The sequence below is a fragment of the Schistocerca americana genome, chromosome 3 (assembly GCF_021461395.2).
Source record: "Schistocerca americana isolate TAMUIC-IGC-003095 chromosome 3, iqSchAmer2.1, whole genome shotgun sequence".
NCBI classification, from domain to species: domain Eukaryota; kingdom Metazoa; phylum Arthropoda; class Insecta; order Orthoptera; family Acrididae; genus Schistocerca; species Schistocerca americana.
This window is the reverse complement of record NC_060121.1, coordinates 336,993,169-337,019,322: the sequence shown is the minus strand read 5'-3', so window position 1 is coordinate 337,019,322 and position 26,154 is coordinate 336,993,169. Positions and strand designations below refer to the sequence as shown.

General features: G+C 41.9%; 1 protein-coding gene and 2 non-coding genes across 3 annotated transcripts in view; 2 read left to right on the top strand and 1 right to left on the bottom strand.

The window, feature by feature from the left end:
• LOC124606737 (potassium voltage-gated channel subfamily KQT member 4) overlaps window positions 1–26,154 on the top strand; it is a 1,016,202-nt gene that overhangs the window by 254,538 nt on the left and 735,510 nt on the right. The gene's annotated exons all lie outside the window — the stretch shown is intronic.
• Trnas-cga lies at window positions 18,253–18,327 on the bottom strand. The gene has a single exon. It is a non-coding gene; the product is annotated as a tRNA-Ser (tRNA).
• Trnas-cga lies at window positions 18,557–18,631 on the top strand. The gene has a single exon. It is a non-coding gene; the product is annotated as a tRNA-Ser (tRNA).

Here is a 26,154-nt window from a genome sequence, read left to right as displayed (position 1 = left end):
TGAACACAATTTTTTTTGACAGGATACCTTTACTCATCCTCATAATTTTAATGGCCCTTCTCATAGTAGTCTCCCATAAATGCGATGCACATGTCCCAGCGTTTCTGCCAGTCTTCAAATACATGCTGGAACAATTTTTTGAGAGGTCCTTCAAAATCGCCTCTGCAGCCTTCACCACTGCTTCTGAAGATTGATAATGCCTCCCAGGAAGGCGTTTCTTCATGTTAGGGAATAGAAAAAAGTCACATGGGGCTAAATCCGGACTATAGGGAGGGTGAGGGATGCACTTAACGTTGATTTTTAAGATATTCAGGAACAACATTGGCAATATGTGGCTGCGCATTATCGTGGTGCAGCTCCAGCATGCTTCACGGAAATGTGGTCCTTTGCGCCTGATATGGACTTGCAGTGTCTTGAGGACATTCCTATACTATTGTCCAGTTACTGATGTGTGTGCAGGTACAACGTAGTGGTAAACCATTCCATGAATATCAAAGAATGGGATGACCTTAACTTTCCTAGCAGAAGTAACGACTTTTGCTTTTTGGTGGGTGGTGATGAAGGCGACCTCTACACTTAGCTTTGCTGTTTGCTCTCAGGATCAAAATGATTTATCCAAGTTTCATCAGCAGTGATTACAATTGAAAGAAACTCTGGATCTTCCTCTTACACCAACTTTAACTGCATGGAGACCTGCACACGAAAGTCCTTTTGTTCGGGGATCAGCAGTCGCGTACAGATCCGTGTCATGTGTAATTTTTCTGCACCAACGTGTGGGTGGCACACTGTGAAATGTTCAGTATTTCAGAAAGTGAGCATAAGGTAATTCGTCGATCCTCTCTCACAATGACAGCAGCAATGTTGATGTTTTCTTCCGTAAGAGTAACTGGAGCACCGGGTACACCTTCCTTTGAAATTGATTGTCTCCCCTCTTTAAACATTTTAAAGCACCGTCGAGCTGTGCTGTAGGGAAGAACGGACTCACCATAGGCCTGCTGTGACATTGTATAGGCCTCAGCTGAAGATTTGTTGAGACGCAAGCAGTATCTCAAAACCGCATATTGTTCCTCGCATGTTACCTCCATTGCAGCGGTAGGCGATACTGAACATGTCGGACCTTCCTGCCTCTCACTGGCAGGAACCAGGAGTCCCAACAATGAAACTACTACGGCGTGTTTGTTGCACATTAAGCTAACAGAAAATCATGAGATTAGACTTTAGCGCGAGAAATTATGACCATAAAAAATTATGATCATTCTTTATTGAACAGCCCTCGTAAATAAGTAGCCATTCTGAAAGCTGGTAGCATTCGACTGTGGACGAGTGGATGTGCTGTAGGGCAATAAAACCTGCAGGGAACGGTCCCGAGCGGGATTGGCGGAATTGTCGCCCGTACACTTTTGAAGGGACACCAAGCCAGAGAGTTGGGCCGCACATTGCTTTGAAGGGAAGCCGCCTTGGCAACGGCCAACCAAAGTCACACCACACAGATTATATCTCCAGATTGCACAGAGACAACGGAGGGTAGTTCTAGCAAGCTGTGTGTGGTCGGGAGACGTGTTCCGTTTTTGGCAGCGTCCCGGAAGGACTGCTGTTGTGCAAAGAGCTGCAGCCAGGCAGAATTCATCGGAAAACACGTAGGAAGTGGAATGGAAACGGAAGGTTTAGGGCTCCTCTGAAGATCGCGAGGTACCGGCTCTGTGTTCAGATCCTGCCAAGACCGAATGTTTAAGGAAATGTGGAACCTGTTACCACCGGTTAATGTAAATAATTTAGAAGTGGGAGTAAGAAATACGTATATACTTGCAGACGTCCCCACTAATCGACCAGCACACCATCATACACAGAGAGGAAGAGAGTAGGACACAGTTCTGCAGTGCCAAGTATAACGTATTTTGTAACTGGTTAACCAACCTGAAATGCGAGTAAAGGAGGGAGACCGTACTTTGTAAGACAAATTCTTACTGGTGGGCACTCAAAATATTTATCATTCTGCCAATCAAAATTACGTGACGCTGAAAAACATGGAGAACATAGTGTGCCTTGTCGGAAGCAATCTGCAGGAAGTTACTTCTTGCTTTAACTTCTTGATGGGTAGACTTCACGTCTGCATGACTTCTCCAGGTTCAACTTGGAGGAAAGGCTCTGATCTACCTGAGTTGAACTTGGACGCAAGTAATTGGTAAAGAGCCAATGACTGGTCTCGTGGCCACTTCAGCTGCCACCTGCAGATCTTGAATATATGAGGATCCAGCGAGTACAGCCAGGCGAACTGTAGAGAAAGTCGAATCATTTTTAAACATGTTCAGTAATTTCAATCTTCATTTTGAAGACTTGGTTGCAGCTAGAGGTTCAACATTCTTTCAACTCCAGCAATAGATGCACACGCATTTCCTTCTGTTGGGTTTCTACAGCTATGCAATAACATTCGGCAGTCAAGATATTCATTCTGGTACACATTGATTTCAGTCTCAGTCCAGATCCCTTGTACAGAGTTGCCAAGGCATTAACTTATTACTTTTAATGATTTTTAAACCATTTCTTTTGATTTTATGTATAATAAACTGAGTTAACCGAGATCCTCGTCAAATTTAGCAGTTATATGAATTTTTGATACTTTTTGGGGGTAATGATTTGTTTATGTCAGCTATACAGGGCCATATTAGAATGTTGAATTAAAGATTCAGGTAAAATACTCCACCAGTTTCTCACACACACACTGACAGCTTACACTACAGAAGTTTATATCATTAATCAAGATAATATTAACCACTCTCTTACAAAATTTTAAAACTTTTTATTGCAACTTAATTATTTTTAATGAATCAATGAGACGATGAGGGAATAATGTGTAGCTCGTCCATCAGTACCAAATGACATGATACTGTTTTAGGTTATGTGAATGTCACAGGCAACTTTACAAAATATTAACTTTCCAAAATCTCCGAATAAACAGCCACATATCTTCAAAAAGTGTGGTATCTTTCTTTTTCCATCAGAAACGGAACAAGGTAACATTGTTCTCTTTCTCTTATGAAAGTATTATACCTGAGTGTTTATTGGATCCAAATACGCTCAATACCTCTTGTAAATGCTACTGAAAGTACAAAATAGTAGTCTGTATCGGTTTTTAGAACTTTTATATGCTACTTCTTCATCGTAACAGTGGTATCAGTAAATATCGTCATTCAACCTCATCCACCTGTCGTGTACACCTTGGAGCGCACGTTGAACATTAGGCATTCATTTCTCATGTTAGTGTTCGTATGGTTAGGGCTAGTATTAATCTTCCAAGCAGTAACAGTAGCACTGGAAAAAGAATTCACGCCCATAACTCTGTGACTACAGAAATTGGTTGTAGAAAGGCAGCTATTCTGAAACGAGAAGAAGCGCTTAAGAGAAGATAAATACCTTCAAGCCAGAGTAAACTTTGTACTTCTGAAGGCAAAAGGTAGGGGTTGACGGAGGAGGAGAAAAAAGTCATGAATGATGAAGAAGATGAAGGAACGGTACGAAAGATAATTATAGCATGGACATCAGGTAGACTGGCAGAATGATTTTTAATAAAGCATTGGGCAAGATACTTTATACTGTATATGGCATCAGATTCGATCTGATCGAAAGAGTATGAACGCTTGGTGATTCAAAGTTTGATATTGATGGAAAAGATTTAATAATTCCCAGTGTAATTTTACAATCTACAAGCAGTGGTATTGTGACGATGTACCATAGGTGACACCTGTCTGACAATTCTATAATTCTCATACATCTCTCTGTATCCCTTCTCCACCCCCACAATCACATTTCACCACCTCCTCTGCTCTCTCTCTCTCTCTCTCTCTCTCTCTCTCTATCTGTCCATCTCCGCCCACTCTCCCTGCCCATCTTATCCTCACCCCTTTCTATGTGTCCATATCCTCCTCCTCGCTGTCTGCCTGTCCATCTCCTCTGAACTCTCCTGTCCATTTCCTCCTCCCTCTATCTGTGCATAGCCTCCTCCTCATTTCACTGTCCATCTGCTCTTTTCCATCTCACTTTTTGCATCTCCTACTCCCACCTGTATCTATCCATCTCCTTCTCATCCTTATCTCTGTCCATCTCATCCTCTCCCCTCACACTATCCATGTCCTCCTACCCTTCTCTCTGCCCACAGCCTCCTCCATTCTCCCTGTCTGTCCATTTCCTTCTCCCCACTCTCTGTCTGTCCATCTCATTCTCTCACTTCTATCTATTCATCTCCTCCTGCCACGCATGCCTCAATGTCCATCTCCTCAGCCACCCTTCTATGTACAGCTCAGCCTCCCCATTCTCACTATTAGTCTCCACCCACCACCTCTCTCTGTTCAGCTGAGTCCATCTGCATGTATATCCCTTATATGCCTATATGTCAGGGGCCACAAATCCTTTTCATCCCAGTCCCCACCCTCATGGGAACTGCAGTACTTCTCCTCAAATAGTGAGTAGTATGTATAACAAATTTGGTAGTCTTTTAGGAGGAGCTTTGGAAAACACACATTCACACACACAATAAAAAGATTTACACAGCGTGAGACCTTCAAAATTACGCTAAAATTTTCACACATAAAATCTCTGTTTCCTGCAGACCAGTAAATTCCAGAAGAGGTTATAGGTATACCAATATCATTTCGCCTGTAAGAGGTAAAACTGTTAGACTATCATTGAGAGATAATGAAATATGTACAGGTATGCAGAGAACAAAAATGAACTTGCCGTTAAAAATTGGAAGATTAACACCAACCGCTCAACAACACAAGCTGACTATGTCCACTGGAGTAACCTAAATGAATTGGTAGAAAAATTATTCTTCTCGACAGCATCGAAAGCAGCAGTCAATAATTCATATACTGAAATAATATCTATTGAAGAGGAATCTCAGAAAACGGCTATTATTGCTTGAAGTTTAAGTTGGAGAGATTAAGAACAGCGGTGGAAAATGAAGTGAAAGACTCAAATGTGGAATGGTAAAAAGTTTCCATCAGTTGAAAGTCATCCACAAAACGTGCAGTTCGCAAAATTAAAAGGTATGTCGGATTTCACATAGCGAACAGCACTCTTGGAAAAGGGTAGTGGGGGACCGCATTCGATTATTGAACATAGGGTGCAGCCTGAGACCCAATACTACAAACACATCACAGAAGGCAAATGTCTGTGAAATCTCTGGGCAAACGTACGTGTTATTTAAACAAGAGTCGACTGCCACCTGTGAGTTTTATCCCACCAAAGTGTGTTATCTGAACTGCACATCACTGCTTGGCAGCCTGCATGTGCCAAGATGCACAGCATCAGGCAACTATGCAATTTCCATCTCCAGTGAACAAAAATGATATCATGCCCCACCCAAGAATGTAACATAATAGCTGTAGATGTGTTATGTATGAAAATTTAACTATAAATTACAAGTTAGAGGCATACTATGATAAAGAAAATGCATCATTTTGATTGTAAATATATTTTGAAAATGTAATTGTAACACTGGTTATATTGTAGCTTTAGAACAGGTGCAGTTTCTGTTTTATAAAAATCTAACAAAGAACTCCATTAATATATTGAGCTATGTACCTCAGTGTTTTTGTTGGAATCAGTGCCTATCATGCCACTTTGAACCTGCATTGCAGACATTTATATAACTTTTATTACCACTGGATGAGAGTGATGTGAACCCATCCCCATCCTTGCTGTCAGGCGCTCTCTGATCGACATTTTTATGGCAGTAAAATAATAACCTATGATTGGGAGAGCTGAACAGATGTAATACAAGTGGTTTGGAAGCTCTCTGATATACTTATCCAAGAAAGGGGTGTGGTTTAAGTAGGATTTGAAAAACGTGATTGGCAGTAAAATACGAAGCTGTTACTGAGAGAGCTAAATATTTTTAGTAGCTCTCTGATTGGCCTGTTTACAAGACAGGTTCATGGCTTACTATGTGGGAGGGGAAGAAGTGTGGCTTAGGAACGGGGCAGGGAGGGGAAGGTGAGAAAGGGATAGCGAGGGGAGTGGGGTGGTGAGTAAGAGGGTTGCCGGGGAGGGGAGGCGTATTCAGAGTAAAAATGAAGGGGGTGAGCAAGCAGCATGCCCATTGCTCGCCTGCTTACCTGTGCACCGCTCTAACAAACAGCAGTGCGTCAATACGATGACAAGTCATTGTCAGGTATCACCACTTACTGAAATGAATTCTATCCAAGGCAAGATTGATTTTTCTAGTTGATAGGGACACGAGATAACTGAAATGAAGAAGAGGCACTCGCTGTCTTCGTGCACAAACTGCATTTCTTGAGTATGAAGAGATTATGAAGGTGAGGCCTGTGTTGTAAAAGCACACACGCTTCGTTACAACGCCCAGTTACAAGATCACTTAGTCGTCTGAGGAAGTCGACCGGCTGTCGTCGTAGAACAATACCAGGACGTTCTGTTTTCATTTTCCCAATGAGTTATAAACATAGAAACCAGATGCAACATTTCCTGACGACAACGAGATTCAGAGGTCTGCAGAACTGTCAATGGAAGTCGTTATGCGGAATACCTTTAGTGTTCGATAAAGAAACAAGTGCACTGAACACAGCACGTAATTTTGTAGTGGCGACCAGTATTGGCTGAGGTATTATAAGCCTGTGCCTAACTCTTGAGTATTAAGGAAACAAGGCGCACTCCACAAATGAGAAGGGGGAAAGAAGGCTCTTGAAAATCTTATCTCACTGCAGAGAATGCCTCATTTGCTGATTTCCTCATTCTCAAATCCCTCTGTGCAGCACGTGCCTTCGTGGCACACAGCGTAGTTTAGTGATTAGTCTGTAAATATCCATGCCTAGAATAACACAGCTAAATGATTTGAGTTGGCAGATTAACGAGTTTTGTCTTCATTGGATTCCGTTGCATGACATCATAGGACCCTGCAACGGCTACCTGGCTTGGAAATAATTATATTACAGGGTAGATATGGTACGATATCCCATACGTTTGCCGCGGTGCAGGTAACCACCCACCACCCCAGTAATCAGACGTCAAACTACACAACTGTTATCTTAAAAATACTTAAAATGGTGATTGGTAAACTAATTATTACTGAATTGTTCAACGCAAACATATTTCATGCCACTACACAGAGAAATAAAAAAGTAACACAGGAAAACTTGACGAATATGTCTCTCAGGAACATACACAACACAGCATCAAACATTAAAAGCACAAAGAGAGGCCCCAGCATGAAACCTTGTGAGAGTCATGTGATGATAAAATATAATATTTCGAAGAAGCTAATGGTTAACTGATTATGAACATTTTCTTCATACTCGTGACTGGATGCTTTATTATACATCACTGCAGACACGTTTCTTATAAAGTCTGTTTTCGGCAGGGTAGTGTGGACCCCGTCTTGAGAATAGGTTATAAGGTGATCATCTATAAAAAGACTGCAGAGGTAGTGGATTGTAATCAAAGTAAATCTCATGATGCTGAGGGAATGTGATTAGGGAATGATACTGTAAAAGTTGTGCACGAATTCTGCTATATGGGCAGCAAAACGGCAGAATACCTGACTACAATATAAGTAAACAATATAAAATGTAGATACGCAATAACAAGAATATTTTTTCTGGAATGGGAAAATAAGTTGATGCGGAGTTTAAGGTATTTGACACGAGTGTAGGCTTATATGAAGTGAATCGTAATTGATACAAAGTACAAACAAACAAGGATTGGGATTTTTAGGTATGTAGCGTTACAGAAAAATTCCGAACACAGGATTGGAAAATTGCAGAAAGTATGTCGAATCTAGAAGAAAGTTGATTTATAGTGTAACTTGACCAACAACAAAGCAAGGCCTTATTTCGTAGGGCACATTCTGAGGCATCAATAGATACCATGAGGCATAGTGAAGTATGGAGGTAAAACATGTAGAGAGCGGCCAACGCTTGAATACAGCAAGCAATTAAAATAGACTTATGCTGCACTAGTTATGCGTCAGAAATGAATGTTTTATTCTTATTCTAGTACTTACAGTAAAATAAAGGTGAGCTCATTGTGTCAATATGCTAATGCATTGAGAAATTCACTGTAATGTGTTAGTTTAATGTGATAGTTATCTTCACCAAAACGATTTTATACGGTCTGCATCTTACAACAAACTTCATATTGAGATGCGGGAAGACAAGTTTCTTTACGGACAATATAGATGACAGAGAAGTTTCAAAGAGCTGCCGACGCCCCTTCAACTTTGAAGAGCTGGTACTTGATGAAGTGGAAACGATCCTTTCTCCGGTATACGATGCGTTGCCTGTCCAATTCAGTGGCTGCCCCTCTAAACATGACTGGGGAAGCACCTACTCGCTTATCAGCTGCAGAATGTGCAAGAAATGACATGAGCAGATTTTGCGCCACATGTCTACTTCAGTTCATATTTCCTACATCGATGTGCGGAGAAATACCAGTTATCACACGGAACAACAACGAAAAGATGTTTACGTAGCTTACCTGATTTGCAACACCTAAGCATATAAACGTAATGTATTCATTGATATGGAACACACATGCAGTGTTAAACTAAAATTGTTTACAACGTACCACAGTAGTGTAGAGGAAATAGAGACAAAAAATTTGATATACGGCACATGAGAGCTATCAAGCAGGGAAACAACTTCAAATGGGCCTACAGAAACAACCAAACGTACAGCGCACGCGCACCATTCGACATTATTAATATCCAGTCTTCCTCTTACGCTATCGGAACTGCCATGCCAGCCTATTAAAATTATTTGTATCGTTAACAGCAGTAACTTAAAGTTTCCCGTGAGGTTAATGGAGGGAAAAACATCACTGGGAAACAAGGCAAAAACCAGAGTTTGTTTAGTAAAAAAATTCTACTGAAAAATTTTTAAAAACTTAAGTTTACAATTTGCTCTAAACTTTAATCTCACAGGCACAGTGGTCTCATAGTAAGAACCCTGAGAAACAAAACGATTTCAAAGGCCGATTTTAGTGAGAAAAAGAAATGATCTTTGAGCGGTTAAGCCGGCCGGAGCGGCCGTGTGGTTCTACGTGCTACAGTCTGGAACCGCGATACCACTACGGTCGCAGGTTCGAATCCTGCCTTGGGCATGGATGTGTGTGATGTCCTCAGGTTAGTTAGGTTTAAGTAGTTCTAAGTTCTAGGGGACTGATGACCTCGGAAGTTGAGTCCCATAGTGCTCAGAGCCATTTTTTTTTTTTTTTTTTTTTTGAGCTGTTGAGACTGGAAATTGGAAATTTTTTGTGGTATTATGGGTCCAAACTACTGAGGTCATCGGTCCCTAAGCTTACTTACTACTTAATCTAACTTAAACTAACTTACTCTAAGGACAACACACACACACACACACACACACACACACACACACACACACACATGCCCGAGGCAGGACTCGAACCTTCGACGGGGGGACCAGCGCGAACCGTGACAAGATGCTCTAAGCCGAGCGGCTACCCCGCGCGGCGGTTGAGACTGACTAAGCCGGTGCCGTAAGACGAAAGAAGGTATTGAGGCTTTTGTTTGTTTGGTCCTAACAGCTCAGTGGAGGAGGAGGAGATTAGTGTTTAACGTCCCGTCGACAACGAGGTTATTAGAGACGGAGCACAAGCTCGGATTAGGGAAGGATGGGGAAGGAAATCGGCCGTGCCCTTTCGAAGGAACCATCCCGGAAATTGCCTGAAGTGATCTAGGGAAATCACGGAAAACCTAAATCAGGATGGCCGGACGCGGGATTGAACCGTCGTCCTCCCGCATGCGAGTCCAGTGTGCTAACCACAGCGCCACCTCGCTGGGTAACAGCTCAGTGTCAGTGAGAAAGTCAGTGAGAGAGCACCGCGAGTTTCTGCTGCTAATAAGGCGATTACAGCATTCGTCTATTACATATTGTTACGAGCTTCAAACAGGAGCTATTTATTTTCAGTTATCTGTGCAGTTATTAGTTTATTTTTGTAATTTCTTGCGTGTTGGGTGAGTGCTCGCTGGGCACAACATTTTATTTTCATAATAGTGTAGCGTACTGTCCGGCCCTTGTTATTGTCCCCTGTATGGATCCTCGTATCATACAGACATTTGTTCGTTTTGGTTAGAACAGCTCAGTGTCGCTTACACCGTCAGGGAGAGAGCACCGCGAGTTTCTGCTGCTAATAACCCGAGTAAAAACTTTGTGTTCTTTCTTACGGCAGGTATTGTCATGGGGGAAGCCTCAACAGAGAGGTCCACCACATGAGCGTCTAGGGAAGTGATTCCAGTGGTGGTTTCCCGTTGCCTTCCACTGATGATGATGAAATAATAATTAGGACAACACAACACCCACTCCCTGAGTGGAGAAAATCTCCGACCCAGCCGGGAAGCAAACCTGGGCCCCTTGGCGTAATAAGCCGAGTACGACGTTCGTTTATTACATAATTCATTACGAGCTTCGAACAGCAGCTTCAGTAATGGATAGGAACTGTGGTTGCTGTGTACAGATGCTAGCTGAGTTGTTGACCCTTCACCCACACCTCGAGGCTGCACTGGCTTCCATCACACAGTTTGAGGCTGCTGCAAGGGACATCACTGTGGGGGGTCAGACGCGGGGATGCAAGGGACATCGAGCACTTCCCATGTGTCCCCCGATCGGTCCACTGCTGTGGCCGGTCCAGGTACTGCCTGCACTGAGGTTAACCCCTCACCTGGGGTTGAGTGGGCCATCATTCCGAAGTCTGGCAGGCAGCAAAAGACTTTCCGAGGGGCCGATCGTAGGGCCTCCCCAGTTCGTTTGATGAACAGGGTTCAGGCATCATCCGTGGCTGAGGAAGTCTCTAAGCTGGATGCAGTCGTCTACCCTGGTCCAGAGGAAGCTTATCGGTCTGATAGGTCTGGGCATTCGCAGAGGGTGGGTTTGCTGCTAGTTGGGAGCTCTAACGTTAGGTTCGTAATGGGGCCCCTTAGGAACATGGCTGCCAACGGGGGGAGGGAAGCCAGTGTGCACTCCGTGTGCATAACGGGGGGAGTCATTCCGTATGGGGAAAGGGTGCTCCCGGATGCCATGAAGAGTACAGGGTGCAGCCAGCTGCAGGTGGTAGCCCATGTCGGTACCAATGACGTGTGTTGCTTTGGATCGGAGGAGATTCTCTCTGGTTTCGGGCGGCTAGCGGAAATGGTAAAGACAGCCAGTCTTGCTTCCGAGATTAAGGTGCAGCTCACGATCTGCAGCATCGTTGACAGAACCGAATGTGGTCCTTTGGTGCAGAGCCGAGTGGAGTGTCTGAATCAGAGGCTCACACGGTTCTGTGACCGTGTAAGCTGCAGATTCCTTGACTTGGGCCATCGGATGGTGGGTTTCCGTGTTCCACTTAATAGGAACAGGAGGTGGCTACACGGGCAGCGGGTACTGTGTGGAAGGAACTGAGACGCTTTTAGGTTAGAGGGTGTCAGAAAACCACAGAAAGAGCATTAGTTTAAAAGGGAGCAAGTAAAACACAGTAAGGTAGTTGTAGAAACGATCGGTATTGTAGTTGTAAATTGTCGTAGCTGTGTTGGGAAAGAACCAGAGCTGCAAGCCCTAACAGAAAGAAATGAAGCTCAAATATTTGTAGGTACGGAAAGTTAGCTAAAGCTGGAAATAATTTAAGCCGATATTTTTCAAACGACCTAACAATGTTCAGAAAGGATAGATTAAATACAATTGGTGGTGGAGTATTTACTGCTGTCAGAAGTAGTTTACCTTGTAGTGAAATCGAAGTAGATAGTTTCTGGGAAAGAGTATGGGTAGAGGTTATTCTTGACAGTCGGACTAACGCGATAAGTCACACATATCTGAAGGCTGCAAATTTAATTAAATACTGCGATTCATTGGCAAAACACTTAGAAGGTGCAAAAGGTCTACCAAAGAGACTGCTTACACTACGCTCGTCCGCCCTATTCTGGAGGATTGCTGTGCGGTGTGGGATCCGCATTAGGTGGGACTGACGGATGACATCGAAAAAGTACAAAGAAGGGCAGCTCGTTTTGTATTATCGCGAAGTAGGGGAGATAGTGTAACAGACATGATACGTGAATTGGAGTGGCAATCATTAAAACAAAGGCGTTTTTCGTTCCGACGGGATCTGCTCATGAAATTTCAATCATGAGTTTTCTCCTCCGATTGCGAAAAACTCTGTTGGCACCCACCTAGATAGGGAGAAATGATCATCACGATAAAATAAGAGAAATAAGGGCTCGCACAGAAAAATTTAAGTGCTCGTTTTCCCGCGTCCCTTTCGAGAGTGGTATGGTAGGAATACATCATGAAAGTGGTTCATTGAACCCTCTACCAGACACTTTATTGTGAATAGCAGAGTAATCACGTACATGTAGACGTAGAGGCACAGAGAAGTGGAAGGACGAGATGGACACATATAGGGGGACGGGGGGGGGGGGGGGGGAAGGAGATGGGCAGATAGAGGCAGGAGGAGGAGATTGACTTGGGTGGGGTGAAGAGATGAATTTAGAGAGCAGAAGAGAAGATGAACCTAGAGGAGATGGGCTTGGAGATGGAAAAGATCAGATGGTTAGGGGGAGAGAGAGAGGGGGGGTGGGAAGGAGGGAGGGAGAAGAGCAGATGATCAGAGATGGGAGAGGAGCAGATGCACAGAGAGAGGGGGCAGGAGCAGATGGACAGGGAGAAGAGCAGGAGGAGAGGGAGAGGAGAAGATGGACAGAGGGGAAAGGAGAAGATGGACTAACAAGAGACGGAAATAAATACATACCCGGTGGACTCCAGTTCTCGGTTTGCATCAAATAAAAATTTAAAGTGAGAAGCAGTTACACCAGTAATATGTCTCAGAATGGATTTTGAGCTCATACAAAGCAGCATTAACTGCAAGGCAGTATGTGCTCCTGCATAGTTTTGTACTACGAAGAAAAACACAAACAATACTGCGATCATGATGTAGGCAGAAAAGTTTATAATTATTAGACGATTGCGGATAAAATGCAGCAAGTTTCAGAACAAAGTCCCGGAGAAAGCGACTGAGGCTGTGTAATACATTTCAGAACTATCCATGCATGGTATTAAGCAAATCATACATAGTTACTTGGATGTTAGACTTACAGCGAATGTATTGCGTTGGTTGTTCTGTTCCATAATCATGATTCTCCGGTCTTAAAACTCAGTTTCCGCTATATCACATTAGAAACACATTATGATATTCAAACAACAATCGTGGCTCCTTTTATTCAACAGAACGATAACGCTCACATAATAGACTTAAAGGGATATTTTAACCTCGTTACTGATTGCATATTTCACTCACTTGATATTTTCCAATATATTACGCAGATATCTGCGGCTGAAGCTTGTTACGTGGTCAAGATGGGAAACACTTCACCTAACAGCGAAAGCATATGCTCAGTAGATAAAAGAGCATTAAACTTTTCGACGAACTTGTCCAACGTTTTAGCCACTCACATGAAATCAAATGCTCGTTTCCTAGTTCTTTGTGCCTGGCTCTGAACTACTGTTCTGATTGTCCCTCCATTTCTGGTGAGGTGATGGGCCTACGTGACAGCAGTGAAAACAAATCAGCGCACAGTGTCAGATATATTGATTTAAAAATATCCCAGACCTTGATAAAGAGTTCATTTTCACATTTGGTTCTATTCAGAACTGAAAAAAATGCGGCACCAGCCTTTGACTAAACATAAGCGCAGTTAATTTTCGGTGTAATGCGAGGTGTTTTACTCATTATCGTAGCAGGCCAAGTAACTTCTATTGGATGCTGCACCATTCTTCTAAGTTGCACAGACTTTTTCGACATGGTCACCACGTCTCTGTAAAGAACGGTTGGAACGTTTTACCAATCGCTGACTTCATCGACTGTAGAAATCGTTTCATTGGACACAGAACTATTCGAGAGCGCTTTGTGAACGTCCTCATCGTCAGAAAATCTCTTCCGCTGCAGATGTTCTCCCTCGATTGCCTGAACGTTGTCGTCTGCTGTCGATGTCGATGACCTTCCTTCCCGATCAGCATCACCCACGTCTGTGCGGTCTTGGTCAAGTTGTTGGCACCATTTCATTACGGCTGGCCGCGACATTGCACTTGGTCCATACAGCGAGAATGTTGCGGTGAATCTGTTTGCAATTTACACGTTCTATCTGCAAGAATCGTACTGCCCCACGTAATTCAACTTCAGAGTACGTTTCCTGTGACCGCGCATTTTCACTTGCACGCTGTGTCCACCTATTATCCGTACCGCAGCAGAAATGTCACTGCAGGGAATCGTGAGCGTGTGTTCTCCTGTGGCAACGCGCCACTCAAACGCACTGGTCTTAATGTGGTACAAGTCTAACATACTTTGTGAATTTCCTTCGCGCTAAAGCAAAGTATATCGACTGATATATCTAGAGCGTCAGATTTTTTGCATAGTTGTAGTCTTAACAATTTTGAACAGAAACCATATGGCAGTTATAAGAGTCGAGGGGCATGAAAGGGAAGCAGTGACTGGGAGGGGAGTGAGAGAGGGTTGTAGCCTATACCCGATGTTATTCAATCTGTATATTGAGAAAGCATTGAAGGAAACAAAAGAAAAATTTGGAGTAAGAATTAAAATCCATGGAGAAGAAATAAAAACTTTGAGGTTCGCCGATGACATTGTAATTCTGTCAGAGACAGCAAAAGACTTGGAAGAGCAGTTGAACGGAATGGACAGTGTCTTGAAAGGAGGATATAAGATGAACATCAACAAAAGCAAAACGAAGATAATAGAATGTAGTCTAGTTAACTCGGGTGATGCTTAGGGAATTAGAGTAGTAAATGAGACACTTTAAGAAGTAAATGAGTTTTGCTATTTGGGGAGCAAAATAACTACTTATGGTGGAAGTAGAGAGGATATTAAATGTAGAATGGCATTTCTGAGGAAGAGAAATTTGTTAACATCGAGTATAGATTTAAGTGTCAGGAAGTCGTTTCTGAAAGTATTTGTATGGAGTGTAGCCATGTATGGAAGTGAAACATGGACGGTTAATAGTTTGGACAAGAAGAGAATAGAAGCTTTCGAAATGTGGTGCTACAGAAGAATGCTGAAGATTAGATGGATAGATCACATAACTAATGAGGAGGTATTGAACAGAATTGGGGAGAAGAGAAATTTGTGGCACAACTTGACTAGAAGAAGGGATTGGTTGGTAGGACATGTTCTGAGGCATCAAGGGATCACCAGTTTAGTATTGGAGGGCAGCGTGGGGTGTAAAAGTCGTAGAGGGAGACCAAAAGATGAATACACTAAGCAGATTCGGAAGGATGTAGGTTGCAGTAAGTACTAGGAGATGAAGAAGCTTGCACAGGATGGAGTGGCATGGAGAGCTGCATCAAACCAGTCTCAGACCAACCCAACAGTCTCCCATTGTCGAATTCCACACACTACACTTTCTCCTTTTTTTAAATGATTGCATTGCGCGAGCTAAGGAGGAGGGGCGGTTTTCAAATGAACCGAATTTATGTTGATTTAAAGAAAATAGTTTGTACAAAATCAAAGGTTAACATCACTTGCTTCAATGACATGGTCACATGCAAAAAGTTACGTTACCTCACTCTGACCAGTGATACCGGTGTACTGTTGTATTGTTGTTGTGGCCTCGAGTGCGAAGACTAGTCTGATGCAGCTCTCCATGTTACTCTATCCTCTGCAAGCCTCTTGATCTGCGAATAACTACTGCAATCTGTATCCTTCTGAATCTGCTTACTGTATTCTTCTCTTGTTACTCCTCTACGATTTTACCCCAAAAACGTCCCTCCACTAATAAACTGGTGATCCCTTGATGCTTCAGAATGCGTCCTAAGAAACCGATCTCTTCTTCTTGTCAGGCTGCGCACAATTTTTTTTCTCCCCAGTTCTATTCAGTAGCTCTCTATTAGATACACGATCTACCCGTTTAACCCTCAGCATTCTTCAGTAGCAGCACATTTTATTCTCTTATTCCATTGCCAGTCGGCTTTTATGTCTCCTCTACTTCGGCCATCGTCATTTATTTTTCTGCCCAAATTGCAAAAATCGCCTACTACTTTCAGTGTCTTGTATTCTCATCTAATTCCCTCAGCATAACCTGATTAAATTCGACTACATCTTTCAAAACACTGCCCATTCTGTTCAACTGCTCTTCCCAGTTCTTTACTGTCCCTGCCGCGCGGGATTAGCCGAGCGGTCTTGGGCGCTGCAGTCATGGACTGTGCGGCTGGTCCCGGCGGATGTTCGAGTCCTCCCTAGGGTATGGGTGTGTGTGTTTATTCTTAGGATAATTTAGGTTCAGTAGTGTGTAAGCTTGGGGACTGATGAACTTAGCAGTTAAGTCCCATAAGGTTTCACACACATTTGAACATCTTTTTACTGTCCCTGACAAAATTACAATGTCGTCGGCAAACCTCAAAGTATTTATTTCCTCTCTTTCTCTTTATTGCTTGCCAGCCGGTGTGGCCGAGCGGTTCTAGGCGCTTCAGTCCAGACCCGCACGACCGCTACGGTCGCAGGTTCGAATCCTGCCTCGGGCATGTATGTGTGTGATGTCCTTAGGTTAGTTAGGTATAAGTAGTTCTAAGTTCTGGGGGATTTATGATCTCAGACATTAAGTCCCATAGTGATCAGTGCCATTTGAACCATTTTTAATCTTTATTGCTTGCTCTGTGTATGAGCCACTCTAAAAAGGTCCGTTTCTGTTACGTTACTGTGCAGGTTTGTTACGCTTCGCCATGGTCTAGTCAAGGGACGTACAGCATATTTCAGTTCAGACAACCACTTCGCGCGTGTCGAAATATAGGTACGGACTTCTTACGGACATTTGGCACCTTTGGATAAATTAACGTGGAAGTCAACCCGTTGAAACCACGGATATAGAGAGTATTATATCCCCGTTTACCAATCTAAACTAAGCACATAAATAAGATGTGTAAACCAAACTTTAAGATCAGGTTAACAACTGCCTTCCTTACTTGCTGAATACGTAGCATCACGAGGAAAAAGATCGTAATAATAACGCTATCTCTGTGCTAGTCGGAAACGTTTTAGGCGTAGATATTTTTGCTCTCTCGGTTGAGTAAGTTGTAGTAACTATTACATCCTTCACTGGATATTGCAGTTTCTCGTTTACGTAAATTGCTACAAGGCTCGACGGGGATTTTGCGTTGAGGCGGGGAATGAGTTTGGAGAGTGGTTACCGGAGAAGGCGGGTAACAAGTGGTCGGTACGTTGTGGGCGGCGCGACGCACCTGCACGCACGAGCCGCCGCATCGATCACGTGCTGCGTGCCCGCAGGGAGCAGGCGCGGCGCCGGCACACGCTTCATTAACTGCCGCCGCTGCTGCCGCCGCCAACTTGTTCCCAGCATCCGCGCCGGCGTCGCTACTTCCTCCAAACTATCTCTCCAGCAGTCTCCTCCATAGTTCTCAATCACTTCAACTCCGGAGGCTTGGCAGCTCCTAGTGTATTGCCTCCAACCTCACATTCTTGGCGACCACACAATTTTGCATGCAGTGCTCTATGGTGATTTAAATATCACGCGTTCGCTTTGTTGCTGTTGTTGTTGTTTTCAGGCGGAAAAGTATTTTAACCCATCTGTCCCCGCTAGTCCATCCAGTGCAGATATCTTTATCTCTGCAGGACTAATGTAAAAGTACATTGGCAAAAAAATCGCAACACCTGAGAAGTTGTGCGACATAAACGGAAGTTGATAGGAGTGTTTCTACATCTGAAAGAAGGTGCCTATCCAAATTTCGTACCAGTCGCATAACTGTGGCGCTATCAGTGCTACTATAAGGATGCAAATCAGGTTTTTCCAGAATGAGATATCTACTCTGCAGCGGAGTGTGCGCTGATATGAAACTTCCTGGCAGATTAAAACTGTGTGCCGGACCGAGACTCGAACTCGGGACCTTTACCTTTCGCGGGCAAGTGCTCTACCACCTGAGCTTCAAGAGGCTGCCTCATATCACTCCTCACACCAAGCTAAAATCCCAGGCAAAACCGGGAATCGAACCTCGGTGCTCCACATGCCAGTCACCTATTCTGACCCCTCGCTATCAGCTACGGGGGCGGACTGCAACACTATGAGAGCCCACAATTGTAATATTGGTGAAAGCAGTCCAGAATGCTTGCTGTAAAATGCCAAGAGTCTTATATCAGACTGTAGTTGTCACGTTTCAATTTAATATGCTAACAAGCATCCAAGACGAAAGGAAGCAAGAGCTCTATTGAAACTTACTGGCAGAGCAAAACTGTGTGCCGGGCCGAGACTCGAACTCGGGACCTTTGCCTTTCGCGGGCAAGTGCTCTACCAACTGAGCTACCCAAGCACGACTCACGCCCCGTCCTCACAGCTTCCCAGGCTGTGGCTAAGCCATGTCTCCCCAATATCCTTTCTTTCAGGAGTGCTAGTTCTGCTGTGGCTAAGCCATGCCTCCGCAATATCCTTTCATTCAGGAGTGCTAGTTCTGAAAGTTTCGCAGAAGAGCTTCTGTAAAGTTTGGAAAATAGGAGACGAGGTAGTGGCAGAAGGAAAGCTGTGAGGACGCGGAATGAGTCGTGCTTGGATAGCTCAGTTGGTAGAGCACTTGCCCGCGAAAGGCAAAGGTCCCGAGTTCGAGTCTCGGTCCGGCACACAGTTTTAATCTGCCAGGAACCTTCAAATTAGGTTTGCTTTAAATAAGCGCTATAACGGTCGTGAGCGTTGACTACCTTTGAGGTTGCACGCGGTGAGTTGATGCTAGTCAACAATTCCTTTAAGGAGACGCCATTATCAACACCGCACTGAGATTCAACGTGGACGTGTAATAGGGCTACGAGAAGCTGGGTGCTCCTTCCGCGATATTGCAGGAAGACTTGGCAGGAATGTAGCCACTCTACACGATTGCTGGCAGCTGTGGTCATGAGAATGCACGGTTGTAGGAGCATCGGACTCCGAACGGCCTTGTGGCACAACCTAGAGGGAAGACCATCGTGTTCGGCGTATGCCTCTGGCGCATCGTACTGCATCTGCAATAACAATCTGAGCAGCAGATCCGAACCAGAAGCGTGCGTTCAACTGACCCCAAACCACTGCCGTATGCGACTTCAGTGATGTCAAGAGAGAGCTCATTGCAGGACAGGGTGGAACTCTGTTGTGGTTTCTGATAAAAGCTGGTTCTGGCTCTTTGCCAGTGATGTCAATGTTTTGGTTAGAAATAGGCTAGGTGAAGACCTGCATCCAGCCTGTATGTGTGCTAGACACACTGGACCTACACCTGAAGCTATGGTCTAGTGTGCGATTTCGTACGACAGCAGTATTCTCTTGGTTTTCTCGCGCACCATGTCTGCTGATTTGACTTGTTGTACTGATATTCATGAGCAGCATTCTACTGGATGATTTCCAACATGATAATCTCGCCTACCTACCGCTGCTGTATTCCAAAGCGCTCTACAGGGTGTTGACATGTTCCTTGATCTGCTAGATCACCAATGGAGCACATTTGGGCATCATTGGACGACAACTCCAGCGTCACGTACTCGTACAACCAGCATAAACCGTTCCTGTATTGGCCGACCTAGTGCAACAGGCACGGAACTTCATCCCGTAAACTGATATCCAGCACCTATACAGCAGAATGCATGCATGTTTGGAAGACAGTATTCAATATCCGGATAGGTACATTGGTTATTAAGATACCAGCATTTCACATTTGCAATGTTAATCTCTTAAATATGTTACCTAAACAAATGCATTCCCGAAACTTCATTACCCCTCTGTATTAATTACTTTTTAGTGCTGTGAGTTTTTTCCGTCATTGTGTATCCATTTGAACATGATTACTATATTCGAGCCTTTGTCAACCTCTGCGATTTTTACTTCCACACTTCTCTCTGTTAACAAACTGGAGATTTCTTGATGTCTTAGGATGTGACCCGTCAACCGATACCTTCTTTTGGTCAAGTTGTGGCATGAAGGTCTGTTATCGTCAGTTCGGTTCACTACTTGCTGATTACATCTTGAATAGTAACCACTTGGCAGCTCTTGTAAATAGTTTTTAATGACCTGTTTAGTTGCCTAGGAGCCACTTCATCAGATTATGTCTGTTAAATAAGAAAAAACGTTCAGTAGGATTGTGGTCTAATTACACTTGCAATCAATAATGAGAAACAGAGCAAATTACTTACGTGATCAATCATGACAAATCTGCAAAATGTATGAGACCGTACATTCCTTGTCTGTGAATAAATGAGCGGATCGTCAGATAAGCGGAAAGTATGTCGTGAATTAAAAAAATCTAAAAATTATAAGAAACATTAAGAATATCCTCCCAACCTAATGCGATAAAATACTAATAATGGGCTAGAAGTGGAAAGTATCGACAAAGGACCAGTTAGTAATAAAAGGAATTTTCTGTTCCGTCCATGTTGCACCTTTAATGTCACGATTCACCATGTAATTTGCTCTTTTCCTGACTATTGATTGTAACTATAATTCGACCACAATTGTAGCGATCGTTGTTCTGATTTAACAGATCAAACCTGATGATGTGACTTCTAGGCAAAGAAACCGGTCCTTAAACAAACTGCTTACAAGAGTAGTCTAGCGGACATTATTCAAGAAGTCCACTTGTGGCCGCGGTCGTCCTCATACAAAATAGTATTTAGTTTCTGATTATTTATTCCGTCTACCCATCTAATCTTCAGCATTCTCTTGCGGCACAACATTTCTAAAGTTTCTGTTCTCTTCTCGTCTGAACCATTCATCGTTTCACTTCCGTACAAGGCTATAATTCAGATAAATACTCTCAAAAAAGACTTCATAAAGTTTAAATCTATATTCGGTGTTAACATACTTCTCTTCTTTACAAATGCTTCTCTTGCTATTGCCAGTCTGCATTTTATGTCATCTCTAATTTTATGACTATTAATTGCTTAACTCCACAAACAGCAAAAATCATTACTACCTTTAAGAGAAGTTGGTAGGCAAAAAACCAAAATTTTTGAAATTTTACAAAACAAGTCCTACAATATTCTTCACTCTTTCCTGCACAAAATGTTGTATAACTTACCTTTGCGTGACGTTTACATGCATGTAATTTTTTAAAATTATATCTTGCGTATTTCTGAAACTATTTAATTTTGGACATGCGTCCTCTTGTATTCCATTCTAAAGCCCACAGGTGTGTAGTTGAATCAAATCCACATGAAAATGTAGAAATACATATACTGGATTGCGATAGATACGTCCACGAGATGGTGGGCGCACGCCTCAGAAAATTAAAATGAACTCTTCGCACCACCACGTTGTAAGGAGTCGACTAGTTGATAAAACCGTAGATTAGCTTCAGCAGTATTATGGTATGGCCATCAAAAATAACGAAAATGATTCAGAAAGTATGAATAAAACAGTCTTGGCCTCATAATTCCACAAACTCTCAACTGATATAAATCCGAATCATTCACTTTGCCTACCTAGACCTGAATCATTGTGTAAATTCCGGAAAGCTGAAGTTTCGAGATAATATTTCGAACAAAGAAATCTATTCCTGAAGCTGTTAGAGAAGAACCAAGCGAATTTCGTGGAACGTAGCTCACCTACAACTCCTCCGAGAGTGTATACGTGAGTGGTCTCAAAAATCTTTCGAGTCTTTCAATAATACTGTCTGGACAAGGGTGCCCAAAAATAACTTTTTAGAATTAAATACACCCAAACAGGGAGTTAGTGATGCTGCATTAACGTTTAATGATGCAATAATGGGGAGAATAACTGTTCTAGCCCATCTTAAAGTCGCCATAGACTGTCATGCTGTAAAGAGTTTGAAATTATTAGACGAGCTGAAACAAGCCGAAGCACAGCGTGCAGTAGATTTAACCACCAAAGAAGCAGGGACAGCCAGAAGGAAGAAGCTTTTAGAGAATGATGAGACAAACAAGACGATGCTGACTATGTTGCTGGGTGCTTTTGAGCATAACTTAAAAACGTGAGTGATTTTTTTGTCATTTCAAGGTCTAAACTCGATTCTCTCAAAATAACTTTTTTCATACCTTATGCACCTACGTATGAAAACTACCTGTGATAACTACATAAAACTTGGAGATTTATTTTTATTATAACGAACTGTACTACTGGAGCACAGACACGGTAGTGATCTGAACAGATATGAATCTAGGGGCTTTCGTGAAAAATATTCACAACAAAAATAACATTTTTTAAAAACTTTATCTCCGGTTCTTTTGTATCTTACGTCGCCATTCTGATACAGTAGACATGAGTAACATGGATAAGTTCCTTGTAAAAGTGTTAGACTTTTATCTTGGCTGGTTCCAGAGATAAAGGAAGATAAACGCGGCTTATTTTAACATTGACTGCATAGTCCCTACAAACTCCTCTTAATGCCTCATTTCCAAATCTAATTCCTTCAACATCGTCTTATTTAATTACACTACATTCCATTATCCTTGGTTTACTTTCGTTGATGTTCATCTTATAGCCTCTTTGCAAGACACTAACCATACCGTTCAATGTCATCAGTAGACCTCAAAAGTTTTATTTCTTCTCACTGAATTTCATCTTTTTTCCAAATTGCTACCTGTTTTCTTACAGATCTTGCTCATTGTACTGATATGATGAAACTTTATTTCACTCTCTTCACAACTACAGCCTCCGTGTCATGTACTTCGACTCTCTTAACTCAGACTGCTTTTTGTATAAGTCGTGAAAAACGTTTAGTTCCTTCTATCTTATCACAGCTACCTTCAGAATTCCAAATGTGGATAAATCAAAAGTATGATAATGTATTATCTTCCTAGAGCAAATATCAATTGCGTGTGAATACAACTGAGAAAAAAAATTCTAATTTCCCACCGGTATGTGGCTCAAAAAATATAAAAGGGAGAGAGAGACAGAGAGAGAGAGAGGGAGAGAGAGAGAGAGAGCATCGACGACAGCCTGCTACACAAATACAGAGATGAAATTCTACGAGGCAAAATCAGTCCCTGCTCTTTTTTGTGGATGCCGACGACCAACGAGTAGAGCCCTGTTTAGGCTCATCAAGAGATTTCAGGCAACGACTTATTGAAGTCGCCATTCTACACCGACTCTCGCTGTCTGAACCATTTGATTATAGATGCAACGTGTTTGTATGCATCTGGTGATAATTTTAGGGAACATCTTTTACGTTATGCAGTTTTGTGTCTTGTCCGTCTCTTTTCTTGTGAAATTGAATAATTCCAACATTGTGAAAGTTTTGGAAAATTTTCTTTTTCCACTGACGGTTCTGTACACAGTTTCGAAAATTACCTTTGTATTTCTTTGCCTCGAACCATTTCTGACGAAAATTCATCATTTCCAAGCGCCATTTCCCTCCTCATATCTCTAGAGGCTTTATACATTTCATTTGCCATGACTTCCGAGATATTATTATTTTTATTCCTAACTGTCGTCGTTATTCATCCACCTCCTCCTAAACAATGAATTATTAGTTGTCTCCCACCTACGAGCTTAACTGATAAAATTTGGTGTCTGCCCAACGTATGTTCTTGTTTTTTTTTATATACTACTAAAGTTTTTAGTGCTTTATGTTGTCAAATTTTCATTGTATCTTCTCCTATCCACTTGACAATATTTACGGGTTGTTGTGTTTAATTCAGCCTACTGACACATATTCTTACAGCCTTTGGGTTCAAACTCTTCAAACTCTTACATTCTCTTTAAACGTTGCCTCGATCGATTTGAGATTTATGTTTGTCCTATTTTCCGCGTAATTATAACAAGTTTTTCCGTTAAAAAATGCTATTATTTTAATCATTATACTTCTCGTATGAATATACATGTGCTTAATTTTCTTAGAGGCTGGACTTGCTGCTTAATTTAACTTGCAACACCTCCTTCTTCTCATAATCGACACATCCAACACCATGGTTATGACTTAAAGCCTTGCGCGGGATCTTTCATTTTTACGGTCCAGTACGTACACTGGAAATCAACGATATGGCTCCCGCAAGAGCTCCTGCTCGCTTGCCACACTGAGTGAATAAAATCTCTAAATTTAAAATAATTGTTTCATTTGCATTTAATATTGAGGGAAAATTGAATCTGACACTAAAAGTACAGCCTGCCCATTTCTTCAGCTTGGACCTTTGACATTTTAGATTCCAGCAAAGCCCACTAAGACTGATAAGACTGTTGCACTCTCAGAGATTTCGAAGATCTACAATGTCTTCAAAACTAATACAAATCACAACACGCTATTGTACTTACTTAAAGTTTTTTTTTGCTGTCAAGTGACTTGTAGCATTATTTAGGAAAGAAAAACATTAGATATACTTGAAAAAAGAGACAGCATTGGTCGTATATTTTTTTACTATTGCAAAATCGATTTTCTGTCACTGAGTGACCATCTTCAGTGCTAGAAGTTAAAAAACATTTTTTTTCACATTACGATCAGAGAGTACAACATAGAAAATCACAATTACATCTGCATATGAACATAACACTTGTTAAAAACAAACCTATATTGTATAACTTAAATTGAATGCACTGTTGTCACTAAGCTTACGGCAATCACATAGACTTAGGTCGCTGTTTACCTGCATTTGTTCAGCAGACCTCGGTGTGACGGGGCTTGACACGCCCTCTATGTGACATGTGTCACGTGAAGACATAGTATAATGAATTATTAACACTAAATAACTCTTGTACTTTTATGAATGGTGTAGTAATTCAAATTTAAAATGTACGTACAACACATAGCAGACGCAGGAGAATATCTAAAAAACATTGGCGTATTGTTTTTTAACTATAAAACATGAAATAGATCGATGATAAGTTGTTAGAGTGCAGAACATATAAAAAGCAAAAGATAATGCCAAAGAATAATAAATGAATAACATAAAAAGAGGCGCAACACAGGTCTTTCTTACAAAACATAACACCCACCATCTGCCGTGGGAAGTCAAAAGTACAACGTTCGTAAATTATGTAACGAACGTTAATACCAAGGAGTCAAATATAAAAAATAACGTTAATACCAAGGAGTCAAATATGTAACAAAAATCACAGTACGAAACTGCCGTTACTTAACAATTAAAATACCGTGCAAATATAAGGTGTGAACAAGTAGTATACACCAATCATCGAGAAACCATCATGAGGAAGAACAAGTAATAGTGTCACTTATACCAAAATGTACATTGTACTTTAGAGAAATTAAACATAGACTATGCACGATATCCAGCACTTATTCAAATAGCAAAGGAATTGTTAACGTACATTAAAAATAATTACGTAAAATGATAACCGGTTTGTATTACTTTGTGTCAACGCCTACGAGATGTCGACTGTCGTAAAATTATGTTCAGTAGGCGTCCATAAGGTCTGTAAATTACAGAACAAAAAAGAAAGAAGCATCTTTTAAAAAACCGAAATTAGTAATGTTATTAAAACTAACTGAAAACATGTGTGTCAATGTGTTGAGATAGTTGAAATAGCGGCCATTATACGTGTTCTCGTAGCGACTATGACTGAGGCGTTGTATATAAGGGATAACAAGCAGCTGATTATTAATTGCAAATTGTGATAAATGACCACATGTTGACTTTATTTCATAGTAGAATTAATACTTTTCTTGTCATTTCGCAATTTTAAGCACCCGTCCATCCCATACTCACAATTTCATCAATACATCTCGTATCAAATATCTGATTAATTACACTAGCTCTGTTAAAGAAGTATAATGCAATATACCGGCCGTGGTCTGTTAGGAAGGTTCCATCCCGGCATTTTCCTATAGTAATTTAGATAAACCAACATCTTTATGGTAGACAGCAACTCGTATTCTGTTCCTTCCGAGTTACAGTCCCGTGCCAGAAATAACTGCGATGTGTCGTTCTATAAATATTTATCGCCTGCGTGTTCGTCTCTTAATGAATGAGAAATGTATACTAGGTACAGAATTTAACAAAGAGTACCGAAGTATCGATGAACACGGTTCTATAAACATTTCTCTACTGCATGTTCGTCTCTTAATGAGTGAGAAATGTAAACTAGGTACAAAATTTAACAAAGTGAATCGGTGAACATGGTTCTATAAATTTCAGATAGTATATTTCGGTATCCTCCTGCGCTCTTTCAATTTTCGAGACTCCGGCTTATCACGTAGAGTTAGATGTGGGGGA